This window comes from Diceros bicornis, chromosome 20 (genome assembly GCF_020826845.1).
Source record: "Diceros bicornis minor isolate mBicDic1 chromosome 20, mDicBic1.mat.cur, whole genome shotgun sequence".
Taxonomy (NCBI): domain Eukaryota; kingdom Metazoa; phylum Chordata; class Mammalia; order Perissodactyla; family Rhinocerotidae; genus Diceros; species Diceros bicornis.
Window position 1 is genome coordinate 4,132,181 of NC_080759.1, and position 14,659 is coordinate 4,146,839.

Genomic DNA, 14,659 nt, shown 5'->3' on the forward strand with positions numbered 1-14,659 from the left:
CTCCCTCTGACTTATTTCACTTTGCATAATACCCTCATTGTCCATTCATGTTGTCACAAATGGCTGGATTTCATCGTTTCTTATGGCTGAGTAGTATTCCATTGTGTATATATACCACAGCTTCTTTATCCATTCGTCCCTTGATGGGCACTTAGGTTGCTTCCAAGTCTTGGCTATTGTGAATAACTCTGCAATGAACACAGGGGTGCCTGTATCTTTACGCATTGGTGTTTTCAAGTTCTTTGGATAAATACCCAGCAGTGGAATAGCTGGACTGGATTGGTGGTTACCAGAGGGGAAGGGGGGAGGGAGGAAGGTGAAAGGGATAATTCGGCACATGTGTGTGGTGATGGGTTGTAATTAGTATTTGGGTGGTGAACATGATGTAATCTATGCAGAAATAGAAGTATAATGATGTACACCTGAAATTTATACAATGCTATAAACCAATGTTACTGCAATAAACAACAACAAAAAAAACTAAAATTTTCATGAAGAAAAAGGCAAATCTGACACCTTTCACTTTGAGATTCTGCATAGCAAAGGTTAAAAGATAAATGACAGATGGGAGATCTTTTCATTGCACAGAAAAGGAGTTCTGATTTTATAAAGCCCTAGTTCTTCTCAGTGAGGTTCAGTCCACCAGACCAATAGCCAACAAGTGCCATGAGGGAAAGTTGAAAGAACTCTGAAGAGTTCAAGAGGGCATGAAAGGTTAAGAGATAAATAGGTGGGATCTACGTGGTGCGCTGGCAGGATTCAACCCTGTGGGGTCAGCACAGTCCCCAGATCTTTCCTGATCCTGATTCCTCCCGCCCCTCTCCCACGTCCTCCACAAGTGACGGATGGAGGTTGGGGCAAGGCCAGGTCTCCACACCCACCTACCATGCCTGGCTGCCACTGGCACATTCCATTGCTGCCTCTGCCCCAACCAGTTCCTGAGTGTTACAACCCCTCCCTCCAGAAGTGATTGCCAAATCCTGGTTCCGGCCTGGAAGGGACTGGGGGCTTGTCCACCCTTCCCACAGCTCAAACTACAGCATAAATGAGGCAGAGTGTCTTCGGTGTGCCCTGAGTGATGTCACTCTGCTGCTGAGGCAGATCTTGGTGGGAATAGGACATATTCAGATGAGAACTTTGAAGATCAGCATGGTGCAAGTTTCCATGAGAATAGCAGCTGAACATGATCGGTTGGTTCTTTCCAAAGGGACTGACGTGTGTTCCTTTGCCCTCAGCCAACTTAGAGGGTGTGGTGTTCAGGGCCGGGAACTGGGAGTGCAGAGACCCATGATGGCAGATGTCCGGCGTGATTATGCCCCATCCCTGAGCTGGGGAGACACCTACTTTGTTTGTGAAGGACAGGGTGCCCTGGAATGGGTTCACTTGGGAGAGAGAGGAGGTGGAAAGTGTCTTGGTTCCAAGGTGTCTGGTGAGCTCTTGCTGGCCCTTAGAAATTGAGGGAGGAAGAACAGGCACCATATAGGCAGCATGTTGTGATCTCCTAGAACCCACTTTGCTTGGCACCAGAGGGCCAGGAGTGCCTGGGAGTTTGCATTCCCTTTGGGAGAAGACTCTAACTAATGACTGATGAGCTCAGGAGTATAAATACTCTAGCCCTGTTGACTCTGACTGAGACGACCCTGAGGTGTGACCTGTAGCATCTCCAGATCCCCCTGGGGGCTCAGGCCAAAGTTACCCTTTATGAAAATTTGCTTAATATTGTTCCTTGTTCATCCTATAAGTTGCTCACATGCATCCTCACCTGAGGGCCCGATTCTGGGGACCCTAGCCTAAGACACCACCCAGCCCCAAGCGCCTCGTGTTGTTTATTTGTTGTTTATTTGCCAGGAGATCATAGCGGTGGTTTGGGAAGCCAGCAATGCTCCAGAGAGTGTATTCAAAGTGGTGTTTAGTTGTTGTGGAGGCTTGCAGAACCTCAGCCCTTGTGGTCAATCATTATATTATCTTATTTCTTCAAAGGAATAAATAAATTCCATGACCCAATGTCCTCAGAAGTCTGTCTCACTGCCTGTTTTTCTGTTGGTTCTTGATTATGGTGCCTCATTTCCTTGTGAGTTTAGTCTTTTTCTTTTTTTTACCATAAGTTACACATTTTTTGTGTGTGTGTGAGGAAGATTGTCCCTGAGCTAACATCTGTGCCAATCTTCCTCTATTTTGTATGTGGGATGCTGCCACAACGTGGCTTGATGAGCGGTATGTAGGTCCATGCCCAGGATGCGAACCTGTTAACCCTGGGCCACTGAAGCAGAGTGCGCGAACTTAACCACTACGCCACTGGGCTGGCCCCAAGTTACACAATTTGATTGAGATGTGATCTGTGGGACTTCTTTGAGGTCTGATTTGAAGATGAGTTCCTCCAGAGAGAGTTTGTGTTCACTTCAGCCAGGCTCTGGGAGCACAGTGTGAGTCTGGGATTAACCTAAACACTTGGCTTTTGGATGACGAAGAAAGTATTCATTTCAGTCTAGAAACCCACATTTGTAGTTTCAAATTCTCCCTGGTAATTTTTTCCTCCCTCTGGTTGGTGCAAAACTTGGATAGCCACTTTTCCTTGAATTTTCCTTGCAGTGGAGTGTGCTTATTTCTAGAGTGGATTTCTTGCTTTATGGAAAAGAAGATGTCCTTATACTTTCCAAATCTGGCAGGCTATGGATTTTGTTTTCTGTTCCCTAGACCCTAGAGACCTTGGAAACTGAAACTTGGGTTCATCTACATCAGCACATGCCCTAAAAGTAAAAGCCAGCTTATGGTTCTTTGCTTTTCTCTCTGGGATCCTTCTTCCATCCAGACTCTAGCTTTTGTTCAGCTTTTCTTGGTGGGAGGCATGATCCAGGTACCTGGCTTACCCACCACAGCTGGACAAAGGAGTCGTGGTTGAGCTTTCATGTGCTGTTCTGCTATTCTCTGAGGCCAGGTGCATGCGGGTGATAGAATACATGGTGATGTTAGTGAATCCGAGGGGCACAAGGCTCTTAAAAGGCCATTTACAGATAGTGATGCTAGGCCAATAGGAAAGGCGAATCTATATCCAAGGTTAGGTTCAATTCTATGCCCTTTCATGATGGAGGACGCCTAGTAAAATCAAGCTGCCATATTAGGGCTTCAGCATCTGTCTCTATGATTGGCAGGCGAAGCTCTCAGCAGGGGCGGCAGCCAGAACAGCCTTGGGAGGGATTATTTGTCTAGTGCTCCATTGCTGACATGATGGCTATGTTGCTCACAAGTGCAAAGACAGAAAGAAATCTCACCCTTTTTTATAGCCAAGCAGATACAATACATTACCTACATGTTTTCAAGATAAACCATAACTTCTCTTCATGTATGAGGACTTGATAGCACAGTTTGTTATACATTCTTTCATAAGTCATCCTAAATTTACCTGGTAATTTAGGTGGCCATCTGTTTTAGTTAGTTGCCTTTATCTGGAGGAAAAGATAAAACCTTGTATCCCTATGGTAAACAATAGCTACAGTTTGAGGCAAGGCATCAGGCTAAACTCCTACAGCGGTGGGGAGATCGGGCCCTATATTCCTGATGTTCACATTTCAAAGAGGTAGCTCCCAGGCCCTTAGGAAAAATATTCCTGGATTGTAATGCTATCAAGAGATTTATTTAGCTTTTAAAAAGAATTATGCTCTATATCAAAGGGACAGAAGAAGGATTTACAAATGACAGTTGTTTTCCTAGTTCATACAGTGGCATAAACTTAACCATCACCTCTAAAAGTTTCCTCCCTTCTCCTTTTTTTGATAAAAACATTTAATATAAGATCTAGCCTTGTGAAAAATTTTGAGTATGCAATACGATATTGTTAACTATAGGCACCATGTGTACAGTAGATCTCTGGGACTTATGCATCTTGCATAAGTGAAACCATGTACCCTTTGACCAACACTTCCTGATTCTCCCTCCCCCAACCCCTGAGAACCATCATCTACTCTCAGATGTTTGACTATTTGACTATTTTGACTATTTCAGATTCATGATGTAAGTGGGGTCATGTACTATTTGTTCTTCTGTGTCTGGCTTATTTCACTTAGCATAATGTCTTCAAATTTCATCCATATTGTAGCAAATGGCAGGATTTCCTTATTTTTTAAGGATGAATAATATTCCATTGTATGTATATACCATACTTTCTTTATCCATTCGTCTGTGGATGAACACTTTAGGTTGTTTCCCTGTCTTTTGCTGTTGTAAATAATGCGTCAATGAACATCAGAGGACAGATACCTCTTAGAGATCTTGATGTCAATTCTTTTGGATATCTACCTAGAAGTGGGATTGCTGGATCATATGGCAGTTCTATTTTTAATTTTTTGAGGAATTGCCATACTGTTTTCCAAAGTGGCTGTACCAATTATCCAAAATATATAAGGAATTCCCACAACATAATAGCAAAAAAACAAATAAATGGGCAAAAGATCTAAATAGAAATTTCTCTAAGGAAGACATCCAAATGGCCAACAGCTATATGAAAAAGTGCTCCACATCACTTATCATCAGGCAAATGCAGATCAAAACCACAATGAGCTATCTCCTCACACCTGTTAGGATAGCTATTACAAAAAACGAAAGTACAAAAGATAACAAATGTTTGTGAGGATGTGGAGAATAGGGAACCTTTATACAACTACAAGGTTTCTTAAGAAAATGCTTTAAGACAATGGAGAAGGTAAAAGGTCTCTTTCCCTTTGACAACAGGGAAAATTCAACCTTTTCCCCCCAGCTTTATTGAGATATAATTGACAGATAACATTGTGTAAGCTTAAGGTGTACAGCATAGTGATTTGATACATGTACATATTGCAAAATGATTACCACAATAAGGTTAGTTAACACATGCATCACCTCACATATTTCACAATTTTTTGTGCTTGGTGAGAACTTTTATTTTATTTTATTTTATTTTTATTATTTTTTTTGTGAGGAAGATCAGCCCTGAGCTAACATCCGTGCTAATCCTCCTCTTTTTGCTGAGGAAGACCAGCTCTGAGCTAACATCTATTGCCAATCCTCCTCCTTTTTGTTCCCCAAAGCCCCAGTAGATAGTTGTATGTCATAGTTGCACATCCTTCTAGTTGCTGTATGTGGGACGTGGCCTCAGCATTGCCAGAGAAGGGGTGTGTCGGTGCACACCCGGGATCTGAACCCGGGCCGCCAGCAGCGGAGCGTGCACACTTAACCGCTAAGCCACGGGGTCGGCCCTGGTGAGAACTTTTAAAATCTACTCTCAGCACCTTTCAAATATACAATACGGTATTGTTAACTAGGGTTGCCATGCTGTACATTAGATTGCCAGACCTTGTTCATCTTATAACTGGAAGTTTGTACCTCTACTCAATGATCATCAGCTGAATAATGCCTTTCACTTCTTTTTGAATCACTTTAGCTATTTCTTTTTTGCATTGACAATATCCTTTTGGCTCTCTCAGCCTTGAGTTGTGCCTAAGAGGAGGTGTCCTAAGAGGTGGTATCCCCAGGACCGCTGGAGTTGATCCCGTGAAGAGAGTGGACAATGACCACTCTCAGGCACAAATGACTCACCCCACTGTTCGGGAAGGGAAATCTCTCCTCTTGCCCCATTTTCTCCTCTGAGGAATAAAGCTGCTCTTCCCCACAGTTGCCAGACCTTCACTGTAATCCAGGAGCAGTATCTTGGGGTAGGGAGGGGAAACCCAAGGCTGGGGAGCATATCTTTTATCTACACCACAACATCACCCAGCATGTTTCCAGTGATACTCAAATTCCATTGCTAGAAGTTGGCTCTGGATTCATTCAGTGATAATCTCCTACAGCCAGAAACCACAGGGACACACCTGACATTGGATAAGTTGGGTTTATTGCTCCCTACAGCAAGGGAGAGTGCACACCACAGTACGTCTCAGTAAGAGGGTGTTAGAAAGGACTTATTATGGGAGCTGGGCTTGTGTTAGGTGATTCTGGGGTGGGTTTGAGGAAGTGGAGCTTTGCTCTGGATTGGATGCTGTCAGACATCAGGGTAATCCTGATCATTTGTATCCCAGTAAATCTCATTTAGAAGGAGAGAGGACTAGAGTGAAGCAAACATTTTAGTTGGTAAAGAAGCAGCAGTCACTTCTATTAGCTAGGATATGGGGACGTTTGGTAGCTTCTGTTTTCTTCTCTTGGTTTGGACAGTATTTATGTTTTTGCCTGTGTTCAGACATGATTACGGAGGGATCTTGCTTTCATGTTGCCTCATCATAGCCGTGGAATGGACCCTTCTGATGTTCTGTGAAATTGCTTATGTTCAACAAAAGAATATGAAGATCTAGCTGAAATGCCAGACCAGCTCCTGGATGTCAGTGGCTGCTTTTCCCTTTCTCACCAGTTTATCTCACCATTCATTAAACAGGCATGATGTGCTTATTACATGCCCTGTCCTCCGTCCCCACACTTGTCTTCTGTGTAAATATCCATTCCGGTTCCTTGGAGTCTCCCTGTCTCTGTATTTGTTCCATGAATTATTGTGTGCCTGTGTACCTGTGCTGGCCCATCAGGACCCCCATCTGTGTTAGGAGGTCATGCTTCTCCTCTTCGTCATTGAATGGTGATCCTGGAGCTCATTGTCCTCTTCACAGGTTGAAGCTACGATGCCCAGGAGTCAGACCATCAAGTGTGGATTAAGAGCCATGTGAGGCCAGGAGCCATGGTTGTCTCACTCACTACTGGACCCCGAGTGCCTGAGCATGGAACAGAGTGTGTGTGGAGAGTCCAACATTCAGATAGCCTGGCTAGTTCATTTTTTAAATTACTATTGTGATAAGAACATTTAACATGAAAACTACCCTCTAATTTTTTAAGTGCACAATGCAGTATTGTTAGCTGGAGGCACACTGTTGCGCAGAAGACCTGTAGAATTTATTCCTCTTGCATAACCGCAACTTTATACCTGTTGAACAGAAACTCCCCTTTTCTCCCTCCCTCCAACTCCTGGCAACCACCATTCTACTCTCTGCTTGTATGAGTCTTACTATTTTAGATAGTTCATATGAGTGGAATCATGTAGTATTTTTCCTTCTGCGACTGGATTATTTCACTTAGTATAACATCCTCAAGGTTAATCCCTGTTGTCTCATACGGAAAGATTGCCTTCTTTTTCAAGGCTGAATAGTATTCCACTGTATGGATATACCACCTTGTCTTTATCCATTCATCCATCAATGGACATTTAAGTTGTTTTTACATGCTCTAATTATTGGAGCTGTGTGAACTTGCACTGTTGACTTAGTCTATCCAAGTTCAACTTCTTCATCTTTACAATAAATTTTTAAGAAAAAATATTTGAAAACTCTAGCATTTGTTGTTGCTAATGAAAAATGGCATTTATTAAAACAACACTGAGGGACTCATTTTACTCATGAAGTTACATATAGATTAAAATATTAATATTCAGTGCTAGCATGGTGGCAGTGAAATTGATATACTCACACAAAACTGGAGGCATTGTGAGTTGTCAAAGTTTTTCTGGACAGAAAAAGGCAAGTGTGTCAAAATTCAGAAAGATGTTTAAATCTTTGAATATTCAAGTCTAGAAAATCTGATAAAATTCCTTCTATAGAACATCTAGAAGTAGTGAATAAAATATTACATGCATTTTCTTAAATGTATAGATGAATTTACAAGAAAATAAGAAAATCTCAAAAGAAGAAAAACAAATGTCCATCAATGGATGAAGGGGTGAACAAAGTGTGATATGGCCATACAATGTAGTATTATTCAGCCACAAAAATGACATGAACTCCTGATATATCATGTGACATCGATGGACCCTGAAAGAACACAAAAGGCTACATATTGTGTGATTCTATTTAAGTGAAACGTGTAGGATAGGCAAATTCATAGAGACAGAAAGCATATTGGTGGTTTCCAGGGGCTGGAAGGACAGGGAGATGGGCAGTGACAGTTTAATAAGTAGAGAGTTTCTTTTTGGGGTGATAAAAATGTCTTGGAACTAGATACACGTGGTGGTTGCACAACATTGTGAATGTACTCAATGCCGCTGAATTGTTCATTTAAATATGATTAATTTTGTCTTACAAGAATTTTACATCACACAAAAAACAAATTAAAAAAGCAAATGGGAAGCAGGAATGCAGTGCAGTTTGATTCTTCTGAAGTCTCCAGTGCTGGAGCATATTCGCTGATCTTGGTAACAAACGGTTTGGACTCTGATGGCTGTGTGGGGATGAGAGAGAAGTCCTTGGGCCTCTGGAAGATTCTTGCATAAAGCCAGAGCAGTTGGACATCTATACTTTCAGAGAGAGGGTGGTCTAGAGAAAACACTTGTCTGCATCCAACGGGAGGCAACGAGAGACTTTCTGTCCACGTGGGTCCGGACGCTGAGGGGGAGACGATTCCCTGAGCGTCTCAACTCTGCTGCTGACTAGCTCAGGGGCCTTGGGAATGTTCTATGAGCGCTTTGAGCTTCACTCTCCTTACCTGGCATACAGTCCTCCCCTCGTAGTACTGGCGTAAGGAGTAAATGGGGTTATGGAATTCTAGCGCTTAGCACCAAGTCTGGGAAGCAGAGGGTCCTCCATACAAGTTAGTTACCTTCTCCCTCCTTTTTGCATCCTAAACTTAAAATTAAAATAATAAGAAGAAAATAAAAGTGTTGGGGAGCGGCCACAGCAACATGCAGTTAAACAGAGGAGCCCTTAGAATGATTGCTTAAATTGAAATAGGCACCTCTGCTTCAATGAGAACCTGCAAGGACTTTTCAGGCTAAAACTGACCAGAAGTCTAGACCAGGCTCTCTGCCCAATCAAACTAGCTGATGTTCAGTCATCTGGATGTCTTCTATCAGGGCCCTGTGCTGAGCCAGGCGGTAAGAGCCACATGTGAGACTTATGGAGGCGGAGCTGGGGAAGGTGTGTTTCCTTCTAAAGGTTGCATGGAGTCTCCCAGAATATCATAGTGGGGTATCGGCAGCTCAGAGTATAGAGTGAGCCACTGCTATGGTGGAAAGCAGGTTCAGTGGCCAGAAGGAGTTTGCAGAGATGAAGCCCAGTCCCCTACCCGGCCTCATGAAGCTGGTGAGGTGGAAGCCAGAGCCAGGAGCTCTTTCAAACATTCACAAGGGCTAATCCTCACTCACATCTCAGCTCTGATCATGAGGCAAGGATGGTGGGAGCTTAGGGTCCTCATCTCCCTCGATGCTCCTGCTCTATTTCCTTTCACCTCTGTTCTGCCCTTTCCCATCTTTATGCTATTATTTGGGGCTCTTCTGGGTGGCTTTCTTTCTCTCCATCCTCTTGGAGAACTCTGGCTGATTCCTTACGCCCCACCTCAAATATCTCTGCTTCTTTATTTTCCAACATCACTAGCACATGACTCTTAGTGTGGTTATATCCTCGTGGTCTGGCTCCCCTGACAAACTGGGAGTGTCTTAAGAGAAGGGATGGGATCTAATTCATCTCTATGGTCCCTGTACCTATTTCAGAGCCTGGTCCTCAATATATGTGTTGAAGGCCAGAAATATTCCTCTAGGAAAGATGCCAAAGTTCTTAGCCTAGCACTCAACGCCCTATAATCATACTCCTAGAACTCCTTCTGTGCATGCTTCCCACTTGTCAGGCATGGTTTGCACATTAGCTCCTTGAATCCTCATAACAACCTATGAGGTGCAGTTCTGTTTTTACCTCCATGTTCCAGCTGAGGAAACTAAGGCTAGGTAAATGCGACAATGTGCCAAGGTCACACAGCTGGAACTGGGCTAAAATGCACATGTGCCTGTGTCCACAGCCAAGGCACTTAACTCTTGCAGTGGGCTGTCTCCGCCTCCTGGGAGATTTTATTTTCCTTAAGTTATGACTTCCCAAGGAGTCTGTGTGCCTTGGACTTCCTATTGTTCTCCAATGCACTCCTCCAGGTTGGCTGCTTTCTTGGATATCCATTGTGTGAATGATGACTGTCTTATCCAAACTAAGAACACGGGTTACTGGGTTGGCATCTCTGACCTGAGGCAGTCAGACGTCCAGAGTAGGGGGATGGCTCTACCTATCCGTGAGTCTCCCTGTTGTGGGACCCAGGAGCCCTCAGCCCCAGCCAGGCTCCCTCTTATTGGTTTGGGGTGGGGGACCAGAGCAGCATCCTATCCTCTGGAGTACTCAGTTCATTTATTCACGTCAAATGTTTACCACAGTATCGCACAAACAGAATTGTGATCAAATAGTTGGATAAAAGAGATCTCAAGTAGACTTGGGAAGCAGTGGATTAAACTTTATCAAGTAGATTTCTTTTTGGGATGTGATGGATCTGTTTATGGCCTTGATGGTGGTGACTATTTCATGGGTGTATATATATCCCCAAACTCAATGAGTTTATACATTAAATATGTACAGCTTTTTATATGCAGAAAAAAATGAAACTAACTTAAGCTTTGTTGTTATTTATGAAACATATCAAATATACAAAATGTTATAGAGAGCTGTAAAATGAACACTTGTGTGCCCACAACCCAGGTTAAGCAATAAACTTGACAAATGCTTTGAGTTGAAAAAAAAGAAAAAGGGCTTCTCTAATGCAGGACTTATCAGAGCCTTTAATATGCTGATGTGCATCTACACCGGGGAGGGGTGGCAAATACAATGTAACAGTGGTCAAATTTATTAAGTCAATTTCAGTAACCCTCCTGGCAAACATATGAAGTCTTTCAGGCATGGCATTTGGGTGAGTCTAGCATGACGTGGAGCGCAGGTGAGAAATGTGGGCTGGGGATCATGTCTGAGCACCTCAGCACGGCCTTTAGTCCCCTTCTCTCTCCAGCATAGTTGTTCTACTCTCCTCTGCTCCTGGTCAGTGATTCTCAGGCCCACTTCCCATGTCCCCTGAAACATTCTGGCAGTTCTACCTGCTCCTCTGCATCCCCATGTCCTCTCCATCTCCCCAGAATTATTTGCACCTTCTTGTTGTCTTATCCACATTCAGTTCACATTCTTGTGATTGTCCCTGTTATGAGTTGCCCTTGTCAGTGCCCCATCTCCTCCACTCGGTGGGAGCTGCTTACAGGTAAGGAAAGATTCTGGCTCCTCTCTGTGTCCCCAGATCCACCCTTCAGAGGTCAGGCACAGAGAGCACGTCTAGAAAGAATGACTGACTGCCATAGACATTGCAAGAGAAATGCAAGGTAGAGGGAAAGAGAAGGGACTCAACTGACAGACCCAGCACCTACTATGTGCTATGTGTTCTACACGCTCTGGACTTCTGTCCTCATAAACTGGTCTTTTACCAAAGGGGAAACTGAGGCTCAGCAAAGCAAGTCACTTGTCCAACCTCACAAAGCTGCTCCGGAGTCTAACGTCAGGCTGTTGCAGACAGTTCAGGTGACTGTAGCACATAGACAGGAAGAGAGCCAACCACGGGCTGGGCAATCAGAGCTGGCGCCATGGCAGTGGCCAGGACTGCGCAGACCTACTATGGGACCTACGCCTCATTACTTCCTCCTTCTGAGTCTCAGTTTCTCCTTCTGTAAAGCAAGTGAGGTCCACCAGATGACTGCTCTGAGATGTGCTGTGATTTGGAGATCCCTTTGGAAACCTAAGTGTCCAAGAGACCAGACTCAATTTGGTGGCACAAGAGCATGTCTGTAACCCTGCAGCTGAGAAAGAAATTTCTCTTTCTACCCCAGGTTATCTGCCTCTTTTCACAGAAATGAGAACATTGGGAGCAAACAACACTCAAGAATCTGAAGGTTGCCTCGGGGTGCTCCATCGTGTTCACTAGGATTACTTCCTGTAGAATGGACATCTGGACAAGTGGATCTGTGAGAGGAAGCAGAGCCTCTGCCCCTGGCCCATCTCCACTCCATCCCTGAGCCTGCACCCTAAGTCCCTCCTCTCTCTGGTCTCTGGGTACCAGAGGCATCAGTAAAGGATGGGTTCATGGAGCCCAGCATTCTTCTGTTGACAGAATGTCTGGCTCTCTCTCAGCTCCTTTCCAGGTTTCTGCTGAGCTGAGGAAACACGCTATCCACAAACATGTGGGCCACGTTCTGTTTTCCCAAATGTCTAGACCAGGGCAGTGTCGCCCTGCCTGGAGCTTAGGTGAAAGGGATGGCAGGACCACTTCAGTCCACACTGGAATCTGCCTCAAACTGCTAGCTGCCTGAGCCATTTACCTGGCCTCCTTGTGGGCCCAAGAGCAAATATTCTAAGGGGATCTTCAAGCCATTTACAATCTATCCCCCTCCCTCCAGGCCCAGCACAGCCCCATGCCTTTGCTCAAACTGTTCCCTCTGCCATGAGTGCCATCACGACATTACTTGGAAACTCCTCTTCATCCTTCAAAGTCCTCCAGGAGAAATGACACCTTTTCTACGAACTTAGTTTGACACTTGCATCCCTCTGTGTCCTCACAGCATCTTGCCCTCATTTATTCATTCATAGAGTCAACAAATGCTACTTTAGTGGAACTGTTCTAGGTTCTGGGAAACAGCAATGACCAAGGATGGAGGCAGTCTCTGCCCTCAGCTTCTCGTGGTCCAGCGGGGTAAGCTGTCATGTAACCAAAGATGACAACAGAGTGGTCAGAGGTGTGATGGGGGTGCCTAGGGGCCTGCAGGAGCTCAGTGTAGGTCCACGACCCAGCCTTGGGCTTAGAGAAGGCTTCTGGAGGGGGTGATGTCTAAAGTGAGACCAGAAGGGTGAGCAGGTGTAATCCAGGTAAAGCGGGCAGGTAGAAGAGGGTTTTCCAGACAGAAGGGACAGCAAGGGCAAGAGCTCAGGGTGACAGAGGCATGTGCATTTGGGGACAATGGTATATCTGATGGGCCCTGGAGAGTTGGAGGTGGATAGGGGGTTTCTGGAATGTGGAGACAGATAGGTGGGTAGGGCCAGAGCATGCAAGGCCATGGAGCCCAGTTGAGGAGTTTGTTCCAAGCACAACGGAGAATCCTAAATATTTTTTAATACATACAGAAAAAAGCTGTAAGATATTCCATTACGCAAACACACCGATAGACATTTGGGTTGTTTCCAACTAGTTTGGGGTTCCTTTGAAAGGTGTTCCTATGAACATCTAACACCTGTCCTTTAGTGGATAATACTTCTGTGTTGTTCTGTTGGGTCTGTACCTAAGAGAGTCATAGGGGATACCTATGTTCAGCTTGAAGAGATGTTGCCAAACAGTTTTCCAAAGTGGTTGTACTGAGGGGTTGGTTTAAGACAAGCAGCACAGTCAGATTCCTGTTTGTAGAGGGGTCTCCCTGGCTGCTGTGAGGAAAGCAGCTGCTGAGGGCAGGGGTGGAGGGGGAAGACCCAGAAGGAGGGGGAGAGGTGCGTGCAGGCATCCTGGACCGAGCCAGTGCCCTGATTTGAGGTTGATTGCAGAGGTGCAATGGACAGTGTTGCCACTTGGACAGAGGAAGAGAGGAAGTGAACTGCTTTTACTCACATTTCTGACACCAAATGTGTGGGTCTTTCCACACCAACGACCATTTCTCCAACTCTCCAGACACCGACAGGGTGACCTACAATTCTGTCAATTCTGACGCTAACTGGTCTTAGCATCAGACCCCTCAGGTTTAAGGGCTCAGGCCCACAAGAATGCTCCCACAGACACCAGTGGCAAGTATTGGGTGCCCAGGGTACCCACGCTTCTGTCTGACTTGGCTACAAAAAAAGGGATTCCCACAACCTCCCCTTTTCAGGTGGATACTTGCTAGAATGACTCATAGAACTCTGGAAAGTGGCTTACTTAATATTACAAGTTTATTATAAAAGATACAACAGAAACAGAAGAAAAGCACAGGACAAGGTATGTGGGAAGGGGTGTGGAGCTTCCCTGCCCTTTTCAGGTGCACCACCGTCCCAGCACCATGACGTGGTCACCAACCCAGAAGCTCTCCGAATCCCCTCGTTTAGAAAGTTTTATGGTGGTTTCATTACCTAGGCACAATTGATTATATCATTGGCTATTGATGATTAAGTCAATTTCCAGCCCTTCTCCCCTCCTCAGAGGTCATGGGGGTGGGGCTGAAAGTTCCAACTCTAATCATGCCTGGGTCTTTCTGGCACCAGCCCCCATCCTGAAGCTACCTAGGGGCCCCCAGCCACCAGTCACCTCGTCAGCATACAAGACACTCATCAGTCCTATGATTCCAAGAGATTTAGGAGCTGAGTGTCAAGAACCAGGGACAAAGAGCAGAGACCAAATATTTATGTTTTATTATATCACAGGGAGGTATATGCTCACGTCAGACTGTCTGATTTGGATCACAGGGCAATAGGGATAGGGTGGAACTTGACCGAGAAGGAGGTGGGGCTATTCAGTTTGTCCAGAAGACCCTGAACACTTCTATTGCCCAAGAGAATCCGCTCTCCAAGACCCAGCTCCACACTGCCCTTATTCTGGGAAGCCTCCAGCTGCCCTCACCCCAGGGCACGGCCCTGGCTTCCAACTCTGGGCTCCTCCAGCTCCCACCTTCCCTCTGACACTGCCTTGACCCCATGGAGTTGAGGGCATCTGTACCCAGCCTTGTGTCCCCAAGACTGGGAGCTCCTCAGCTCTCAGCACGGGCTGGGGCCTCTCTGGACAGAGAGAGGCAGCAGGGAGCCTTTGCTGTGTGTGGAGAGTTAGAGGAAGGAGTAGAGGCTGCAGATCCCCGAAGGCCCCC